This window comes from Dipodomys merriami, unplaced genomic scaffold, assembly GCF_024711535.1.
Source record: "Dipodomys merriami isolate MVZ:Mamm:240054 unplaced genomic scaffold, mDipMer1.0.p SCAF_34, whole genome shotgun sequence".
Taxonomy (NCBI): Eukaryota; Metazoa; Chordata; class Mammalia; order Rodentia; family Heteromyidae; genus Dipodomys; species Dipodomys merriami.
Genome location: NW_027204937.1, coordinates 3,359,865 through 3,382,636, shown reverse-complemented (window position 1 = coordinate 3,382,636; position 22,772 = coordinate 3,359,865). Strand labels below are relative to the sequence as shown.

General features: G+C 38.5%; 1 protein-coding gene across 4 annotated transcripts in view; it reads left to right on the top strand.

The window, feature by feature from the left end:
- The window catches only part of Dab1 (DAB adaptor protein 1), a 1,106,968-nt gene that overhangs the window by 314,765 nt on the left and 769,431 nt on the right, over positions 1-22,772 (top strand). For all 4 annotated transcript variants that reach the window (XM_069987149.1, XM_069987146.1, XM_069987144.1 and 1 more), the window contains exon 2: positions 11,617-11,780. The gene's annotated coding sequence lies outside the window, so the exon portion shown is untranslated. The remainder of the gene's footprint in view (positions 1-11,616; positions 11,781-22,772) is intronic.

Genomic DNA, 22,772 nt, shown 5'->3' with positions numbered 1-22,772 from the left:
CTCTGAAGTTCTCACACTTCCTTCAGGCAATGAGGCACACATCTCTCTTCTGAACTGTGCAATGCCAAGGTGACATTTACTTCATGCTTTCCTAGTTCCTTTCTAACCTTTGGCCAGAGAACCCAGGGACACAGGTATGAGACTGAGTGTTGGGAAAATGTCACCAGCTAGGATGCTCAACCCTAAAATGTATGAGGCTTCCATGATGAAGGCATGAACTAGCCTCTGACCCGTGAATGGAGAAGATGCAGTAATTGGCGGGGCTTAGTGTTGCTAAACTGAATTTTTTTATGAAATCAATTGAGGAAAAAAAATCAATAAAAGCTTTTTTTTTTTTCTTCTCCACAATGAAAAGACAAGATTCCCACACAATTAAGAATCGAGCCATGGTTTCCACGCTCTGCCTGTCTTCTTCTCTTGTTTCTATGCCACAATTGTTCCTCAGAAATAATTAAACATTTTCCCATGGGCAACAATTACTTGCTTAAAATATTATGAGTAAGGAGAATACATTTATAATTACCTAACCTTTCTGAAGGTGAAAATATATATTATCCTTTGATAGAACAGAAAAAGGAATTCCTAGATCTGCCAGTGTGCTGTACTCTATCCATCCAGATTACACTAATTGCCTTAAGGGACAGAACAATACCTTCTACACAGGAGACCTTCTCTTTTATTTTCTCTAACTTTTAGGAATCAAATCATGGTTCTTCTTTCTTGTTGTTTTTGTAAGTCATTATACAGACAGCCTATAGCTATTAGGACTGCGAGATATAACTGTGGAATTGCCCCCGTGCTGAAATATAATGAGAGTGTCAACTGCTCGCTTATCTTTGGAGTCAGTTTCATTGTTCACCACATGAAATCACAAATCATGAGCTCAGAGTTTCGTGTTCATGCAAGTTTCCTGACTTTTTTTTTTTTAACCTTAAATCCACACACAATGAAACCCATAGACTAATAATGATAATAGTCACGAAACAATACTCACAAGAGCTAATACTTGTTGAGTTAGGCTTTTCTACATTGATTTATGAATACTGTCTCATTTAATATGACATTTCCTGAAGTATGGTTACCATTAAGACCCCCTTTTTACAGATGGGAAAGCTTAGTGATGAGAGATCTGGGGCCTGGGAATGTTAAGTAACTTACGCAGCCCACACAGCTAATAGGAAAACTGGAGTACGAGCCAGAGGCTGCACTTTACACTCACCAGTCCACTGACGTCTCTATCCATTTTCTTTTTATCAGGTCATTTGGGTTTAATATTTCCTATCAACTGGCAAGTGACATTTCTCTATAAAATGTTAACGAGCTGACAACAATTATACTTTCATGTTAAAGCCATTTACCCCCAAATTTAAGTTTTCAAGTCTACCACCACCAGTTTTCAGTTCCAGTACCACTTTCTGAGTCCATACTCCACCTGAATACCTGTCTAGGACCTCACTCTCTCCCCTGATCCCCAACAAGCATACTAGTGATGCAGAGTAAATCATATCATTCATGGTTTACCCACCAAGAAGCAAGTCCTGGGAGCTAAGTGTCATAACGAAGGCCCCATACCCACCTATCTGTAAAGCAGGGATTTCAAGCAGAGACTCAGCTGCTTATCACTCACAAATGAGGTGCCTGGCACTATCTTTGGCTCTGGCCAAACTAACACTCACCAGGTTTGGAGTAGTCAGTAAATGAAGGATTTTGTTTTTTTTGTTTTGTTTTGTTTTTTTTCCCTGAAATGTTCTCTCTCACTGAAGAAAGATGCACATTACTCAATATACTTGAGCTTTCTAGAGACTTACCATATTATATTTTGTTGGAGTTCTGAGGAGTCGTCTAGAAATAGCACTGTGAATATTTGTGTTGGTATTGTCATTGGTATGAGGCTATTATCCCAGAATTCAGTTTCTTTGTCAGGTTTTGATTTATCATTCTGTAATGTCTGGCAGTAATTCTCAGTACTCAGTTCCTTATCTGAGACAGATTACTTTGTGGGGCTGGGATATATACTGGGGATACAGAACAGTTAGAATGCAGGGTTTCCATCTCAATGAAGAGAGAACTTCTCCTTATATTTCACATTTTTTAGAGGCAATAGTACCCTGGGTAAGGCCACATTCTATACTCAGAATACCTGGATTCTAACCAGCACTGTGACCTTGGATAAATTGTTTCCCTTTTCTCAACTTCCTCATCTTATTGGGATGGTGCAATCAGTGCTTCTCTCTTGGATTTTGTGGTCATGGGTCATGAGACATGTGGTCGTGGCTTATGTGGAGATGAGTAATTAGAACGGATGAATGATTAGTAATTACTGCTAGAACAACAGAAGTACTGTACTAGCACAATAGATGTGTTGGCGATTGTTCTTGGTAGTCATTTAGACTTGAAGTTCACGTATCATTTGAAAAGGACTTACAAAAGGAAAAGAGCAAATTGCTTTCTAATTTTCTGTTTGTAGCTCTCAAAGGGCCACTCTGCTCTTTAATCTTCTTCTTGAGTCATTGTAGGAAGGTGTAAGCAAAACTAGCCTGCCTTCTGTGAACTCTTCCCTGGAACTTGAAAACTGTCTTGCTACAACTTGCTACGATTAGTGGACTGTTCTGCATATTGTGGTTAAGCAGTGGACTGTAAATGGGTTATCTGAACAGCCTAAAATCATTTTAATTGGTACAACTGGTAACCCTCTCCCCAATCCCAGTCCTGCAGACCTTGGATGTTCAGGTTTCACACTGTATAAGATTACCTCCTGCCTGATCCTTTCCCTTTTGCTGTTACCCTCACCAACCTGTCTCCACAGGACATTCAGAGTGATCTTTTTCAAATGCAAATCAGATATGTCACTTCAGCTTAAACCCTTCTAGTTTCTTCCCAGGGCACTCAGAATCAATCCAGACTCTTCCCTGAGCATCATTGGCTCACCTCACACCTATGCATGGGCATGATGGCATCCTTCAGTCTGCCAAACATGCCACACCTTTCCCCAAGCAGGTGTTCATCTTTGTCACTCTCTCTGGAATATTCCTTCCTGAATATCTTTCAGTGTCACCAGATAGTTGGTATTACTTCCTGCCTCACAGCGTTTGGGGACAAAACATCTACTTAGATCCCAAGAAAGATGGTATTTTTTTAAATCTTTCTCCTAATTATGTCCAGTCTGTTGATTACACACACATTAAAAAAAAGTCAGTTGCCTGGAATCCTTTACAGAATAAATGATTCTATGTAGGCGAATATCCATGATGGGCAGGAAATTTTTATTTAAAATATTGTTCTATTTTGGAATCTCCATTTTAATGCATTAGTTTTGTACTGTTTTAGAGCAATGAGATCCTTCCTAAAATAGAATTAGATGTAGAATCCTCCCAATATATAAAACAGGATAAAGAGCGCTACTTCAGTTCAAGCAGAGAGGAAAAATCCAAGCCTCAGGCATTTGCCTTTTTACATATCTTTAATTTGGTCCCAGAGATCACTCTATAGATATACCAGAGCCTGTTGGATACTTTTAAAGCCATTGTTTTCTTAAAAATACTTGTTCTCTACATCACTGGCCTCTTAAATAGAAAAATCAAATACAATATTTTTTATGACTGGGACATTTTATAAAATTTATTATTGTGATAAATTGGATGGATGCAAATAACTTGCATCAAAAGTAGCAAGAATCTAGCTCTAATTAATGTAAGCAAAGTTATGGCTTCATTGGCATGTGGGGTTAAGAACTCTTAGGGTGATAGTTGTCAGGCAGGGTTGTATTTAGGTGTTTAAAAGACTTCACTAGGATCAATTTCTGTATTAATCCTGTTGATGCTACATCACTGTTTTTATAAATGTGCCAACATTTTGCCCTCTTCTCTCCTACAAATGCAGTAAACAACATAATTTTAGCACTTTCAGGAGAAATCCTTACAGGTCTTACTCCAAAAGAAAGGGAAGCCCTCCTCCTCAATATCCATATACCAGCCTTTATGGACAGACTTTACTGGAGAGTCAACCAAAGGCCTTGCCTATTCCAGGCAAGGGCTCTACCACTTGAGCTACACTTCTATCCCATTTGTTTGTGTTTTCTTTTTGAGATGAAGTCTTACTGAATTTGCTCTGGCTGGCTTCAAACTTACTCAAGAAGTTCCTGCCTCTACCTTTCAAGTATCTGGGATTATAGACAAGTGTCATCCATGTGCTTGGAAGGACTCTAATGACATTGTTTGGGTGATAGGTCAACACACAAAGCTAGTAGACAATTGTGAATCATTATGATTGATACTTGCCCCCCCCCAATCCTATTGGGTGAGTCAGATAGTGCTCTGCTGGGACTACCAGAAGGATGCTATGAATAACAAAGCAATGTATATTTACTACAGTGCTATAGGCTCTTAAAAAGCAGTCACATCAGAGATACAAGATGAAAACAGAAAAACACTTCAGACTGAGTATGCAGGTGGATGGCAGGTGTATAAACTACAGATGAACATGACTTGATAGCTGTGACCAAAGGGATGGACCAAGATTTCAAAGAAGAACGTTCCTTGGCAGAATAAAGAAACATTAAGTTGTTCCAGAAAAACTACACAACTGATGTTTGACATATTAGCCTGGTGGAGGAATAAAGAGCTTTTTAGATGGAAGGAACTGAACATGGAACTACACAGAGATATGAATGAAATGGGCGGGGGAGGGGGAGGACAGTACGCAGAGATAAAATGATGACATGAAGGACCTTGGTGGAAAAAGTAATTTTCCTTCCTAAATTTATGGACATATGCCAACATTGCTATTGTCTACCAGTTTGCCCTTCCCCCACAGAGTGGTAGTAACTGCTCAAAAACTAGAGAGGCACTTTGCACATCTATGGTTGCTTTCCAATCTCACTGTGGAAGACTATTCTAGCTCCTACAAATCTCTGGACAGCATTTGTTATTATCATTTTCCCCCTTACTTTACCATAAACTCCATCCCATTCTTCTTGCTTTTTATCTCCTTTCTGGTGTTGTTTGTCCTGTTACTTCTTTTATACTTTTTTAAACAAAGGACATCACTTTTAAAGACCATTAGTTGATCGCTAGATTCCTTTACTTCACTGTTTGTTTGTCCAACCCCAACAAAATTTGATAACCCAGGAGCTTTTATAAAATGGGTTAAGATAGAGCTTAAGCATCAGAAATTTTATAGAGTACTCCAATGTGACTCCAAGATGAACTCAAGATGAGAACCAGAACTTCCCTTAGTGTGCAGAAAACTTTAGACACCCATGGGCTCTGGGCATTTCTCATGGAGGCCTGTTAGTGACTCCCTGTCTAAAGGTCTGAGCTGCTTTGCATGCCTGTTTCTGCATAAGTCTTGTCCCTTGACAACAACTAAGACTGCTGTAGCCCTGGTTAATGACATGTTTTTAGTCTTGTTACACTGTTGTCTTGCTCACAAAAAATTATGTTTTAGCCTTCTGGACATCTAATTTCTCAAATCAGTGTCAGGTACAGAAAGATCCTGTCACTTGAGCAGCAGATTCAGTAATTTTAAAGGTCAAAGGCCCGTGTGGAAATGAGCTTTCAGGTATTGAAATACATTGATTTAAACACACACAATGGAAAATATGTGCATGCTAGCTATTTATGCATATCTAAATTAGCCCATTAGATATACTGATAACCAATATCTCAAGCACTATTCACTGATTTTCATGGGTGCATGGTAGAGAAACACTTGTAAATTCAGAAGTAGGTTTCGTTCTGCTGCTACAATAATTGCTCTAAAATATAGTGTCCAGTTCTGACAGTCACTGCTGCTAGGTAGTTTATCCCAAATCCTCACTGCAACCCCAGAAAGTAGGAAAGTCAGTCTCCTCAAAGAAAGGGAATTGGTCCAGCATAAACCAGGTCTAAGCACTGCAACTACGACCTCATGCCAGGTGATCTTAGCTCATACAATCCCATACCTTGTCTGGGACATCACCAGTATAGGGAGCATGCTCTTTTGGGTTAGAACCTAGGTACAAGGTTAACTACAGTGTGTTGGAGGAGAGAGAAAATGCCCAAATCTATCACCCACAGTGACCATTGTTATCTTTCCAAAGAATATGCTGACTTGACAAGAAAATACGATGGCTCAGGTTAATTTGTACTAGTTTCTTCATTTTTGCATTATTTTATTTAGGTATGCTGTATGAGAAGGGTAAAAGAGGACAGGTTTGTTTCTTTGGCCTAACTGGGGAAGCGGAGGAAGAAGATAAATTTTGAGCATTAATTTTATATTTATGTGATCATCAAAATAGTAGACTACCTTTTCTTAGTCACATCATCAAAATATTACAGAGCACAGTTGTTGTTTTATTTTTTATTTTCTCAGTCGGCCAAAAAATTGCATCTGTGAACTCTTTGATGTCTGGAAGTAAAAGTGAACTCCCTAGCAAAATGTCTGTTTTGATAAATCGGGAACAAAAAGACCAAAACTAATGACTTCCACAATGGAAGGTGCCCTGGGAAATACAAGAATAGAATAGAAGAATCCAGGGCTTGTTTCCCTAGGACTCTGTATATCCATCTGATGGGGAGAATAAATAGGTTTCTTTATACAAAGGGACTCGGGGAATAGTGAATCGGGGAATAATTGACTTGTCTTGGTATGTTTGTGAATGTGCATTTTTATCTGATGGCAAATATGCTGTTGGCCTTTGAGTCAGTCACCCACCATAAAATTTCCTCGGCCTCATATGCACCCCGAGTGTATGCTGATTCCTCCCCCCACCAAGAAACCTTTCAAATTAGCATTAATCATCCGAAGTCCTGGTTTGGACCCTACACTGAAAGCCACCTACTGCAGCTGAATGCCATTCAGCAGTAAGAAGTGATTTGCAATATAATTTAAATGAAGAGTTGGTTTCCTTCCCATTTAGAGCACACCAGTATGGAAAACTGATTGTCAGACATTCTGGTGATGTGAATCAACTTGGCTATTCACTCAGAAAATGAAGTTTCCTGAGACACCGGCACATTTAATTTATTTTTTTTTCCTTTGTGAAGTTAACTTCAGCTTGTTAAATACAATGACTCTCCAAACCATAGAAAAACCAACACCATTAATTTTAATGCTTATAACGCAATAGAAGGAGATTATATTCATTTAGGATTTGCTTTTCCTTTTAATAGAATGTTGACTTGCCCCTCTCCTTATGAGTTAATTATTATTTTCCCCTTTATCATGCTCTGCTTATATCAGGCAGGCAAACAGTGTGTCTGTGAATGTCTCGAGTTTAGGAATTGCTAGTGAATGTAGCATTTTGTAAAGCTGATCTTTAAAGCCTGGGAAGTGTGACAAGCAAATATGTGGTGGATAGGATTATAATTTGTCCCTTACAGGATCTTCCCATCTATTTTAGAGAACATTAACTTTTAGCATAGCTTCTTTCCTATGGTTTGATTATAGGATCAGATGACTTTTTTGTAAACTATCCAATAGTAAGTTATGATGGGACTTTTCTTCTCTTATCATTCACTATATAGACATTTAATAATACCCATTTAGGTCAGTACCATGTAGGCATGAAAGACTAATGGTTAAGACACACTCTCAGTCACAGTTCTGAGCAAGAATTGTACAAAGTAGCTGCAGCACTGACACAACCAAACAAGTGGGACAAGAGAACCGGTGTAAGATGACACAGTAGAGGGAGAATTCCTGAAAAGAGGGGTGTCAACGAAGAGCTTTTAAAACAGAAGATACTGGAGCTGATTCTTGGAGCCATAGACCTTGAGTTCTTCAAGGTGGCAGTGGAATGTTGGGTGAGAGGGAAAGATGGTTGTATAGGTAAATGGCATAAAATGGCATAGCATGTATAAAGATGCAATGGAGGCTTTTGGTTGAAAACCATCCAAAGATGCTTCTTGACTTATAATGGATGCACATCCCGATGTCAGCCTCAGTTGAAATATTTTAAGTTAAATTTCCCTAAATATACCTAACCTATAGAATGTCATGTAGTAGCAACGCTGTATACTGTTGAGCATGGGTTATTTCTCTTTATGATGATGTGGTTGACTTCAGCTCTTCTGCTCTCCCAAAATCAAGAGAGACAGAATTGTGCCAACATATAGCCTGGGAAAGGATCCAAACTCAATGTATAAGTTCTACTAAACATGTATCACTTTCATATCATTCAAAAATGGGAAATTGGGGGCTGGGAAGGTGGCTCAGTGGTAGAGCACTTGCCTTGCATGCCTGAGGCCCTGGGTTCAATTCCTTAGCACCACATAAGCAAAAAGAAAAAAGCCACAAGTGGTGTTGTGGCTCAAGTGGTAGAGCACTAGCCTTGAGCTGAAGAGCTGAGAGACAGCGCCCAGGCCCAGAGTTCAGGCCCCATGACCGGACCCCCCCCCAAAAAAAAAAGGGAAATTGTACATTAAATTATCATATGTCTGTATAGGATTTTTGTTGTTGTTTTTTTTTTTACTTGTCCTCCATCTTTAATATGGAGCCTGAGCATTGTCCTTAAGCTTTTATTTCATCAAAGGTAGCACTTTATCACTTGAACCACAGCCCCACTTCCACCTTCTGGCTGGCTCAGCTAGCTTTAAACCATGATCCTCAGATCTCAGCCTCCTGAATAACTAGAATTACAGGAATGAGCCTCCAGCTCCTGGCTGTAAATGCTTTTAAATGATTATAATTATAACACCCTAATATCTGAATAGCACTGTTTCAAATGGCTCTATCTGCTAACTCAAATCTTAAAATAAGACTTTAAAGTATTTAGTATCAGTATCTCCTTTCACAAATAATTTTGAGGCCTGGAGAGATTTGAAAATTGTGAAAGATGACGAAACTGGTAGGTTCAAGTCAAATTGAAATCTAGATTCTTTGATTACAAGTTCATGGCCTTTCCCTTCTAGTTTCCTCAGTACAGCTATGTGTGTAGACAAGGTGCACAAATGGTGACTTACACATCATTATGTATATGATAAAACAGCAATAGTATGTATGATTTGTAGAGAGCATTAAAAGAGAGCTATGAAGCATATAAGGTGCTTAGAACAGTGTCTAAAATGTAGGAAAGCATGTGTTAACTACTGGTGTTATGACAATTAACATCTTAATAATGTCAGAGTGGATAGTACTTACAGAGTTGAAGGATTTTACTGTGAAGGGAAGTTTCAAGAAAGTCTTAGAGGAGATGGTGGCATTTGATGTAGTCTCAAATGGTTTGATGATAGAGTTTGTTAAGGACGGTTTGATGATAGAGTTCCTTAAGGATGGACTTGGGAGACAAGAAAATTATTTCAGCAAGAAAGAACAGAATGTAAAGAAAATGGTTAGCAGATTAGATTATCTTGTTATATTTAAGCAAAGTAAATATACCAGTTTGATTAAAGCAGAGAAACATGACAAGTAAGATCAAACAAGGAGGCAGAAGATACTTAAAACTAATGATGTTTGTTGAGTTATTGGCATGGTTTACATTTTATATTATTTAGTAATATTTTCTTGAAGTTATGCACTCATTTGAAGATAATGAGATTTAGAAGAGTTAGACAATCTTTCTGAGATCACCCAGTTAAAGAGTAGTAGAATTTGGATTAGAACTCAGATCTGTGTTACTTAAAGAGCTATGGTCTTTTTTTTTTTGACACATTTCATTTTTTGTTGCTCTGCTATTTCTCTAACACATTGTCAATATTTATAGAATTGTTCTTCTAGTGAAAGAGGAAGAAAAAATATGAAAAATGTGTTAACGTGTTCTTTTTAAAATTCTGTTTATCAATCACTGTAGCCCAATATGTCTCTAGTTAATAGCCTGTGTCCCTTTTCATTAAGATGGAAAGAACTGCTCTCCTGGTCTGATTTCCTATATATACCATCACCTCAGCTTTCTATTTGTGTGTACCTTTATCACTCTCCCATCCATAACATGCCATCTCCTGGAATAAGAGTTTGGACTTTGAAGGTAAGAGTTTGGGTTTTGAGGAAGGACTTTTAGGTTCTGAGGTTAGAATCTTTACTCTGCCTTTTATAGCTCTGGCTACGAACAAATTTCCTGTTATCTGTGTTTTCTGTTTTTTTTTTACCTGATTAATGAGTATAACAATAGTACCCACATCAGTTGCATGCTGCTAAGAATATGCAGATTAATACATATGAAGGCTGTCCATACTCAAGTCTATAATCTTAGCTACGCAGGAGGCTAACATCTGAGCACCACAGTTCAATGCCAGCCTAGGTAAACAATCCACGGCACTCATACCTTGAATTAACCAGCAAAGAGCTGCAAGTGAAGTTATGACTCAAGTGGTAGAGCACCAGCCTTGAGCAAAAAAGCCAAGCAAGAAGAGTATGAAGTCCTGAGTTCAAGCCCCAATATTGAGTGTATATGCATGCACACACCCATTATATATAAATATATATACAACTATATATATATATACATATATATATATATGTATATATATATATAAAACTAAAAGTTGTGTTTAAAATTTCATGGTGATCCAAGAAATACCAGCATAATTGTTTCCTTATTATGGCTACTATTTTATATCTCTTCAAATAAAGAATGACATTGCCCATTTGTTAGGAAATGGAAAGACTTGGAAAAAAATATATTAAGTGAAGTAAGCTAGGTCCAATGAAACATATCCCATGGTTTCCCTTATTCTGCTTGTCTGAGACAAGCAGAAATGGTCAGATAAGTTGATGTTAGGTGAAATGAACCCCAAGATAAGGACTCAAATGGTTTTTGTTTCTTGCTATTGTTTCCAACATATTTATAAGATGATTTTTTTGTTACTTTGTATGTCCCTCTGCCACGGTATGACCCCTGTTTTCCCTGTATTTGATGTTAGTATAATTTGGGATGGAGAAGGGATAAAAAACAAACTGTTTAAATAGGGATACAGGTGGACCCATTGCAACAATGAGATGTACAAGACATTATGTTGAAAAACGAACTTTACAACTTTGGCAGGGGGTGGGGCTGGGAGGGCAGGGATGGTAAGGGGAAACTAAGGAGGAGGCAACAATGTTTGATAAAAAAAATGTACTCATTACCTTGCTCATGTAATTGTAATCCCTCTGTATGGTATTTTCACAATAAAAAAATAATAAAAAAAGAATTATGATTCATTCTATTGATAAAGATGTGTAACTGTCCTTTCGTCATTACTGAAAGGAATGTAAAATTGTACAAGCTTTTACAAAGATAATTACACATTACCTATCAAAAGTTAAAGTATACCTTGGTTTTGCCTAATAATTCCATTCCCATGTATTTACCCTGCAGATAGATTCATGCAAGTGAAAAATGTATTATTTTTACATGTGAGATTTTGGCCTACGTATATATAACCTAATCCAAGGTGTTTTAATAAAGATTGTTTACGTCTTGTAGTGTACCACACACTAGGTACTGAGACCCAAACGGATTCACTTTAGTTTAGTCCAGAAAAATTCTTAAAACTCTCGATGCCTATGCCCACCCCCATACCACATGTACTTGAACTTCTTTATCCTGGAACATTCACTTCAAACTCTATTGTTATGACCAGCTTGCTACTCTATCATCCTTTCTCCCTAGTTGCTTAGCTCTCAACATTGACATCCTTTTTTTTTCTTTCATTGCAGCAATTTCCTTGGCTTCTCTCAATGACTATTCTTGACTTGTGGCCCTGGCAATCTAGGGAAAGCACCATCCAATTTCTTCAATCAAGACTCTGGAAGCTCCCCTTTCCCCAACGTCACCTCCACCCAACCTGGACACATTGTCTGAACCATTTTTAAGAACACCCGTGAGTAAAATCTTTGACTCTTTCATGCAAAGTGTTCAAATCATTCCTTCTTTTTGCTACTCTCTACTTGTAAATGCTATTTTTGTCTGTCTCAAGATCTGTTCCAATTCCTCCCCCGTACCACCACTTACCTGCTAGCCCCATAGTTAATACTCCAAGGTTCATTATTTGTTTAATCATGGACTTATTCAATGGGATGGTAGCCAGCAGAATCAGGGGACAGAAAGGCACCCTGCTTTTGTTCTCTTGTGTCGTTTCATTCAGGGTTACTTGTCTCTGACTTAGATTGGAGACTAAATGGATTAGAATAAAACCAATTTAAAGAAAAAAGAAATGTTCACAGACAGAAATAGAGAGTCCTGCTATCTTAGCTGCCTAAGATCTGCAGACCTGACCAAGGAATTTAAAAAGTAATGTTTCTTATCATAAGTGACAGAAATATGCTGCTTTCTGCATCAATAGATATGAAGATTAAAGGGTCTGACCGTATTAAACAATTTTGCACAGCACCAGGCACTTTGGGCTGCGCTCTCTGGCTTATTACCCTTCATCTTGTGGCTATTTCAGGCCCAATTTAAGAACACAATGCAGCCTGGCTTTGCAAATTGACATCCTTTAATTTAAACTGTCTTGTGGGAGAATTAAGAAATTATGGAACAATTATTACCCCTCAGTTGAAAGCAGGATGACATCCTGAGATTCTTGTACATTAGCCATTTGAATTGATTAAGTCACGTAATTGAATTACACCTTTGCCCCCATAATATCTTGTGGCAAATATGTTGGTGTTTCATGTTGGGAAAATGTTCCCATAAAAATAGAGTAGGGGCAAGGGCTGCAGATTGGTCTGTGTGTCAGAGAGAGAGCTTCAGAACAAGTGCTGGGCACTTGGAAATTTTGTCAGGGAGGGTGATAAACAGAGGGAGTGGTTTCATTTGGAATCACAATGGAAGTTCCCACTTGAAAACTGTGCACACAGCATAGAATATATCTTTTCTCCTTTTCTGTTGTCCTTGAAAATTCAGGTGAAGTGTCTATCACTCACTCAGCTTCAATGCCTTTTTCTAATATCTCCCAGCAACAAAAATACTGGGGTTTGAAGTACTTCTCGTTGTTCTGTATTAGTCTCCAAATATTTATTCAATATAGTATCTACCATGATCTTGGTGAGTCTTCCCAAGCCATAAGGCTGAGCTGGAACCCATGTCCAGCTCACCGAAGAGAGTAATAGCACTCCATGGGATTAGCTGAGAAGTATCTCTTTGGAAGTTTTGATGCTTCAGTCTCTAAGACACTTTTTTTTTTTTACAGCATGGCATGGATGCAGGGAAAAACTGTCAGTAATTTTTTAAAGTAGCATTCTTATACAGAAATATTTTAACTCTGTGTGTCACTAGGCAATCCTAACAGGGATTTATAAAACACATTTCTGTTAAATAAATGCCTACTAGGTATCTGTTATACCTAGAAGTGAGGCTAGGTGGTGGGGGAGAAAAAAAAATAGATAAAAAATATCTGTTGGACATTATTCTTGTAGAAAGAACTAAACAATGATTTGAAAATAGAAGACAGATTATGCGGGGTAGAAAAGAGGCCATGGGAATGGTAGATAAAGAGTTGGATGGATACAGTCAATGCACTGTGTGGGTGTATGTGTGTGTGTGTGTGTGTGTGTGTGTGTGTGTGTGTGTATGTGTGTGTGTGCATATGAAAATTTCAGAGTGAATCCGATTAATTTGTGCAACCAATGTGTGTTAACAATTACACTTTTAATAACCTGACAACAGTTAAACCAACAAAAAAATAATAATTCTAATTGGGGATTGAGAGGTCTGTGAAGGAAATAGCCCTGGTGACTCACAGAGTGGGAAAGAAGCAGTTGAACAGTCAGGACTCTGTGCAGGGGCAAAGGTGCTTTCCATTTCATCCATCTCTCAAGTCTGCACTGCCTTGGTGTGTGCCCTGCCTCCTCACCCCCTCCCACATCTTCCATTTGGAACCCAGCAGAGAAGAAAACTCTTGGCCTAACATCCCGTGGTCAAGCTGGATATGTGCCTTTCATTTGAAAACTCCTGCAAAGGAGCCTGGTTTTAAAGCTCTGTTCTCTCTGCTCCCCACCCCCAACCCGACTTCCAGCTCTGTTCCATACTGTGCAGCGTTCTGAGCCTTCGAATTCTTTGTCTACTTTGTGTAGCATGAGAATTGCCTGCTCTTTTAAATAGCTCTTTACCTTTTCTTTGCCTTTATCAAAGAACACTCTTGGAGCTTTAAAACCCAACCACAGACAGCTATCCTCCTAAATATTTCTGTGTGGAAAGGATTAATCAAGTCTGTCAAACATGGGGTAGTAAAACCTTTAATATTTCTAAAAGGTTTTAAGCCAGCATATTTATCACATGCATCATTGAGAATAATCTTCCTTTTTATTAAAAAATATTTAAATGCTCACTGTGAGGTATTGTGGGGATGTTCACAGTGGGTGGAGGGCTCCATTTGGAGCCCAGTTGTGATATTGCAATGAGAATTCTGGTTAAACCCTTTGCCGTCATCACCCCATTATGAGCCACCCAGCTCCTACCATGTGTTTACACTAATGTTTTATATTTTGGAATTTGAGAGTCTTGGTGCTCAAAGGGAAGGAGAAATAGGAGAAAGGATCTAATTTTTGTTGAGTACTCGCTATGTGTGAAGCATTGTGTCTGTGTACTTCAAGTGGGTTGTCACATTTTAATTTTCAAAACAATTCTTTCTGGTAAGCACTGTCACAGCTGATTTATAGACAAGGGAACTAAGTTTCCAAGAGGGAAGCAATTTTCTCAAGATTGTGTGAAGTATTCATTTGCAAATCTGGGACTTGACCCTAAGTTTGTCTAATTCTTTTCTCCTGTTGATGTGGCAAATGCTTAGCACGAGGTAGGCATCCAAGAAGGGTTGTTGAAATTGTTTTGATGGTTGACATCAAGGTTTCTGGGGGATTTTTACTAGCAGACTGTTTTTTTTTTTACTTTCTATGTAGATACTTGCACAGGATTCTGAGAATGTGAGGTGTGTGTTTTAAGCTGTTTATCCCCAGAGGAGTGGTAATATTTCTTAGAAAGGAAAGAGATGTCTTGGATCTTTTCAATCATAACTGATTCACCACATTTCATTATTTATGAAGTTCCTTGATAGACACACTCTCATGCCACCTACTCAGCTGCCTTATGAGGTCATGGTATCATTACTGCCATTTTACAGATAGGGAAACTGAAGTCTAAAGACCTAAGTTATGCCCAGGTCATGCAGCTACAAGCAACTGCACTAATGCTCATACTCTCCTGGTTCCAAAACCACTTCTTTCCACTAATATTTTAAACTACTTGATTATTATTTCTAATCATTATAAAAGTAAAATTGACTTTTTAATTTTGAAATTTACTAATATGAAATGTCCAATGTCTAAAGAGTACTTTGTTTTTTAATATTCAAATTTCAATTTTTAAATATTCAAATTTCAATTTAATATGGTGTTTTGAAGCCTTTACTATCACTTTTCACTTAAAATACATAAGAGTGATATGATATTTTATAAGTACAAACATATGATTATTTTCAGTTTTACTGAAGATAGTTGACAAAGTTTCAAAGCCCACAAAGACCTCAGAGACCCATTATCTTGATTTCCAGATTTGAAAGCTGAGGTCTAAACACTGAAAGTGGTGTAATAGAATTCTTGGCATCCTGGGATGATAGACAGGAGATCCCTTTATTTGGATGGCAATGAGTAGAGTAAAATCAGGGAGAGAAAGTTCCCCTAAGGAGGTGACTCTTGATAATATCCAGAGAGAAGGAGGAGGTTTTTAATAGAGGGAAAAATATGAGTAATGAGTAATCTTAAAATGAATGGAAAAACTGTGTGACATGGATGTGGGCTCTTTATAAGAAAGCCAAATTATACCAGCATCAGTTTGTGGAGGGGAAGGGAAAACACAAATTGTTTAACTAGGGTTACAGGTGGACCCATTGCAACAATGAGATGTACAAGACGTTATGTTGAAAAACGAACTTTACAACTTTGCGGGGGGATGGTGTAAGGGGGGAGCAGGGGTGGGGAGATGTGAAGGAAGGAGAAATAAAGGAGGAGACAACAATGCTGGATAAGAAATGTCCTCATTACCTTGCTCATGTAATTGTAACTCCTCTCTACAGTATTTTCACAATATAAAAAAAAAAACAGCTATGTAGGAGGAACTGAGGGGCAACAGAATTATGATTCCCAATGTCATTGTTGGGTATAAATAAACAGAAACATAGGTCCCATAGTTTCCCTTATTTGCAATAACTAGTATATGTCTGAGTCAAGCAGAAAAGGTCAGATAAGGTGATGTTAGGGAAATGAACCCTAAGATCTGTATTCAAATGTTTTTTCTTTCATGCAATTGTTTCTAACACATTTATAAGATTATTTCTTTGTTGCTTGGTATGTCCCTCCCCCACAGTATAACCCCTGCTTTCATTGTATTTGATGTTGGTATAATTTGTGGAGGGGAAGGGGAAAAACAAATCCTTTAAATAGGGATACAGTGGACCCATTGCAACAATGAGATGTACAAGTCGTTACGTTGAAAACGAACTTTACAACTTTGGTGGGGGGGGGCAGAGGGGGAGGGAGGATGGGAAGGGATGGGAAGGGTAAACAAAGGAGGAGGCTACAATGCTTGATAAGAAATGTACTCATTATCTTGCCCATGCAATTGTAACCCCTCTGTACAATATTTTCACAATTAAAAAAAAAGAGAGATAAAAAAGAAACCCAAGTTTGCTGTTGTATTACTATGTTCTATGTTACTATGTTACTATGTTCTAAAGATGCCCAATAGTGGCATATGTGTTAATAGATCCCTATCCAGCCAGGTGGCATCTTCTGCCAGCCTCTACTTCATACCTCCAGCTTTGCATCTGAGCCAGCAACCAAAGGAAAGGCCAAAGCTGGAAAGAGGTGTAATTCCAAATTCACGTTGTTTAAGAGCATGCCTCTGTTTGAGCAAATATATTTGAAGGAAAATATATAAACGTTAGGGAAATAATGGAGTTCTCCACCTAGACTACCAGGAAGACAGTGGACCCATTCCTCTCATTCTTTTGGGTATGAGAGATGTTTCCCCTCTACATTCTGCATACTCTTATTACCACCAGAAGTTGAAGAAAAATGACTGCATGGGGGAAGCTTTCCTTTGTACTAGATCCTGCTCTGGAGAGCTGTTCTTGGCAATGGCTTTTCCTTATGAGAAAGAAAACACCTTTAGTCATTGAAATGGACTTCTTCGGGGATGAAACTCTTACATCTATATGAGATAGATGCCATCCATGAAATACAAGATTCTCAAAAGGTTTCATTCATTCCATCATCATGCATGACCTCCATACCCACGTCCTTTGGTGTGTGTGTTCAATGCTAGGCTGGATACCAAGAACCAAAGTGTACCATGTATGTCTCTGAAAAGACTTACAGGGTGAACCAATTCAGCAGTGATACTCACTAGATACTATGCTAGAAATGAACTTTACAACTTGGAGGGAGGAGCGGGGAACAAGAGGGGGAAAATGGGAGAAAATGAGGGAGGGGTAACACTATTCAAAAAGAAATGTACTCGTTACCTGACTTACGTAGCTGTAGCTCCTCTGTACATCACCTTTACAATAAAATTTAAATTAAAAAGACATGCTGGTCAATATCAGAATCATGGATGAAATAAATTTAATTCCATATTCAATTTTCTTGTGATTTTGAAAAGGGACAAAACCCTGAACTTCCCAAGTGAGAAAAAGGTTGCATTGCAATTTTCTGATTGAAATAGTGTAGTGGTTAAAGCAAACATACTTTTTAAAGAATGTTATGTGTTTTTTGTGACATATGGATAGGAAGGTAGGCTTTTGGATTTTATGTACAACAAGATTCCAATTTTGTTGCAAACATATGTTTAGGTATATAGATATAGACACCTAAAACAGACTAAAGGCACTTTAGGATATGTGAATGTGTATGTATGTGGGGTGTGTGTGTGTGTGTGTGTGTGTGTGTGTGTGTGTGTGTGTGTGTGTATATTTCTAAGCCCACATTCACATTTTTATAAATGTGAAAAATTGGCCACTTAATATTTTTTAAATTTTATTTTATTGTAAAGATGCTGTAGATGGGGGTTACAGTTACATGAATAAGGTAATGAGTACATTTCTTGTCAAGCATTTTATCCTCTCATTTGTTTTTCTCCTACTATCCCTTGCCTCCCTTACTTCCCCCACTCGCCCTCTCAATTAGTATTTTTTAAATAAAGAATAATGGCTTTGGAATCAGGCCTGGCTCAGGTGACGGAGATTTGGCAATTCTCGAGGGTGAACAGCTAGGTAACAGAGGGAATCACAAACTAAGGAGATCGCAACACTTTTCTCACACCTGAAAGGTGTAACTAGCTTTCAAATGTGCACAGTGAGCTGCCTTAAAAATTCAAGATTATGGCAACAGTTTCAAGTCCTAGCTCTTCTGCCTTGGACATGTTTACTTTACACATTTTCTGTAAGCCTCACCTATAAAATGGAAATGATACTATCTTCTCTTTAATACTGCTGTGGAATTAATATTTTCAAAAATATGATACCAATACACATATATGCATACATGTATATGTGTGTACATAAATGCATTTCTGCATATGCATTTGTGTGTATGTGTGCGTATATATAAATTTCACACGTGTATATCTGGATACGTATTATCAACTTCAAAGAGATGCACTTTGGAATAGAGTTCCTTCTTTATTGCAAGTATTAAAATTCTCCCCAAGCTTTATTCTCTGCCCCAATCTTTCCCTCCTTCGGCGGCCTGGTCTAAGGCAACGTGGATCTTGAAACCAGAGTTGCTGTTGCTGCAGCCTGAACATTCAATTTGGAGATATTCTTCCTGAGACATTTCCTCATTGCCTTTCATTTGTGAATTTGGTTTGGTACCAGGCATTGCAGACCTACCCTATGTTCAGCGCACAAATCAACCAAGAGGTGCATGTTATAGATGTTCTTAGCAGACTGCCCTCCAAAGACAGAGGCATAATATATTACCATCACATGTTTCTGGCTCAGGAGGCTTTAAATTATGTCCACTGTTGCACAATGAGAGAGAAGGAAAGGAAGCTTACAAAACCATGATGCCATTCTTCTGCTATATACATACGAGGTATAGAGTCATTTTTTAGTTCTATCTGGAACCAGTCTGAGCAATCATCCCAACCATCCCTTCAAGCAAGAAACATACATGTGCTAGGCATTATCCACCAGATTGTAACACCCAACACATTAGGCTTTTGCACAGTATCTTCCAGTAAGAGACATTTTGTGTCCTCTCCGCTGCCTTCTTTTTTTCCCCCTGGACACATCTGTATTTACATAGCTGGAGATGGAATGGGAGTTCCTGAGAAGGTGCTACCCAGATGGGTTATTTGCCTCTCTATAACTGAACAGTAGAAGAGGACGGGTTGGCTCAGGTCCTGGAATAGACGTACTAGCTAACATCTTTAGCTTCATTTAAACAGTCCTCTGTGACTTTTAAGGGGGGAAAAAGAGCAGGAAAGGAACTTTCTCTGTTTGCAGCTTAGAACGCTCTTAAATTCTAGGTTTGTTCTGGGTTTCTGCTGCTAAGATGGCTGTGGCTGCTTATACTGATGCCCATAAATTAATGATTGCCAGATAGAGAGGTGACAAAGATCACTTAGCATGTGGAGCAGAAAATGCAACACTAATACATATGTTTCAGAAATGGTCTTTTGTCTATATGTTTGGAGGAGAAAGTGCTGATGAGGATCAATTTCATATTGACTTTAAATTTTTCAATTGACCCAGAGCTCTTTTTATTAAGTAATGCACACAAGAACATTTTATCCCTGGCCAACTTGATGGCTTGGAGAATTCCCTTCAGAATACAGCAACCTAGGTAAAAATTTGAAATGAAATTCTTTCATTTATTATTTTATTCTTCTTTTTAATAAATATTTATTGAGCAGCTGCTGTGTGCTTTCGTCAAGAAACTATGCTAGGCTGTAAGCAAGACCCAATCTGTCCTCCAGGAATCTAAAATCAAATGAGCTAGCTAAACCTATCAATAAACAATCCTTCTCAGTGCAGTGCATTTTGATAACGGAATGTGTAGACTATATGGAAGCACCAAAGAGAGACTCCTAGGAGATATCCTGGTACTTGGTAAGCATTACTTTCTTGTCAGGTGGATGGAAGAGATGAGATAAGATGATATGAGATTAGAAGTCCCTTGAGTTTTGAAGCAAAGTAGAAATTGGCTAAGCTGAAAGTAAAGGACATTTGTCTTGGAGACACAGTATATAATGTTTTAAATACAGTCCAGGCATGAAGGGAGGCAGAAGTTGGGACCAGGCGTTAAAGAAGCAAATACAAAGACAGGTGGTAAGCCACCACTTATGCAAATAGACCTGTTCATAAGTGACAAAACAGGACAAGGGCTCCTGTGCTACAGGGAGCGGGTCTCACTTCACAATGAATGGCTTATCTGGGTGGATTGTTTCCCCTGTTAAAAGGAAGAGAAGCAATAAAGCAGGTAGTTATGGATACACTCACCTCTTCAGGATCATGTGAAGAGGTAGTACTTTAAAACCAAAGCATCTGCTCTGAGGAACACCTATTTTCAAGTCCTGTTTCAATCCCTGAGTTACAATCCCTGAGTTGTCTTCAGTTTTGAATGGATGTTGGGCAACATGTTAGGGAGTTTTTATTTACTGCTATCCTGTACATTTTTTTCCACTACTGTTACCTACATTCTTAGTGACTGTCTTGATGCCTGTTAGCGGTGTACTTTTGCTTTGTTTTAATCTTGTTTGAGTCCTCAAGCCAGTCTGGGAGAATGCAGGTATCATTCTTTTGGGCACCTGCCTTGGGGATATGATCTCTCATAGGTTAGAAATCTTGTCATGCTCCCTTGAACTTGACTCAATGGCTATGGTAGCCTGGCTGATTTATGGGTACTTTCCTCTTCTGTTTGATCCTAGCAAAACCGACAGCTGTGATGTAGCAGCTTCATTCGACTTACCTGCTGGCATCTTCATGTTTGTTCTAATATCTTGTTAACTGCTCTGAGGACAGGCACTGCCTCTTCCTGACTTACCATGGTCTCTATGGTAACTGCATCTCACCAGGGACCATGCTCATTCTTCAAGGCTTTCCTTCTCCATTTTTCTCTGGTGGCTTCTGGGTAACCTGTAATGGCTGGAGCCTGGCCTCACTTTGCCAGGAAGCCACAGCTGATTTAAAACCTTGCAGAGGGTCTTAACAAGATACATAGCTTTCTTCTGGCCTTGTTGCTTATTCTGTATTATACTTGGTCTGGGCCTACAGGCAGCTGCCATTCCTCCTTTATCATCTTTCTTTTTTAAGTTTTTTTATTGTAAAGATACTGTTCAGAGGGGTTACAGTTACATGAGCAAGGTAATGAGTACATTTCTGATCGAGCATTGTTACCTCCTCCTTTGTTTTTCACCTACCATCCTTTATCATCTTTCTTTGTGAGCGTCCCCAGGTATTGCTCTCAGTCACTCTCAGAAAGTGTTGGCGTCATTTCTTCAGATATCATTAATATCTTGCATCAGTTCTTTCTAAATCCTAGCATTCCATTGGTGCTTTTTTTCTCCTGTCCCATGTTTAGTTGTCTGAACATCTCTTCAGAAGTAATCTGTGCCAAAAAGACTTGTGTCAGAGACTCTTGTAGACCACTGATATAGAATATAGAAAGAAAGAGCTCATTTATCTGTGATACACCTCTGAATTAATCTATTGATGGCATTCAAAGCCCTCAAATAACAGTACTATGAATATCAACCATGTGTTGCAGCTTACTTTGTGGCAAGTACTTTATGTCATTACAGTCTTACTAATAATGTAAACACTCTTCTTGTCCTCCATTTTACAAACATGTGAGAGTTAAGGAGCCCTTGGGGCATCTCAGAGGTTAAATGGCAGAGCTAGGACTTGAACTTTGGTCCTAGAATCCATACTCCTTACCATTCTAGTAGGCAGTGACATTGTTTTCTGTGTTTGTTCCTCCCAATGGTAACTGCCTACTTTTAAGTTGTATTTATCTCCAGTGTCAGTATTAAATATTCCCCCTTCCTCCATGTTCAAGATGTATGTCCACTTGTTCATTCAACAAACAAGGCAGGACAATGCTCATAGTCCATTCATTCTTCCATTTAAGCATATAATTTTATCAAGTACTTCCCAAAGTACTACTGTGTGGCTAGGATTACAGGTGTGAACCAGCTACTTAAGAGGCTGAGATCTGAAGATTTTGCAGATGGAAGTCAGCCCAGGCAGACAAATCCAAGAGACACTTATCTAAAATTAAATAGCAAAAACAACAACAGCAACAAACAAGCTGTAAGTGTAAGTGTGATTCAAGTGATAGAGCACTAGTTTAAGTCTGTCTGGGCTGACTGACATGACAACAAATCAGAACTAGACAGCTTATAACCAAAAGATATTTATTTTTCAATTTGGAGCTGGGGAAATCTAAGATTAATGTTCTAGTAGATTCAGTGTCTAGTGTATGCCTTCTTGCTTTGTTCTAAAATGGCAAAAGATGTATATGGGAGGGATCCTGAATAAGGACACTAGTCTAACTCATAAGGTCTCTACCCCCATAAGCTAATCAACTCCCAAAGTCTTCATTATATTAGGGGTTTGCTTTCAGCATGTAAATGGAGGGGTCATGAGCATTCAGACCTTAGCAATATTGTACTAGACTTCTAGACATATAATTAAAGGACTTTGACCCATACTGCAGATCAGAAACTGAGCTGAGGGAGATTAAGTGAATTTTCTCAAGGTTTCCAGAGCTGAGATTCAAATTCAAGCCTGCATCATGTTTCAAACCAAGGCCTTTCTATGACCTCACATCATGTCACACTAATCCCATCATAGCAATGCATTGCAAACTTTCTT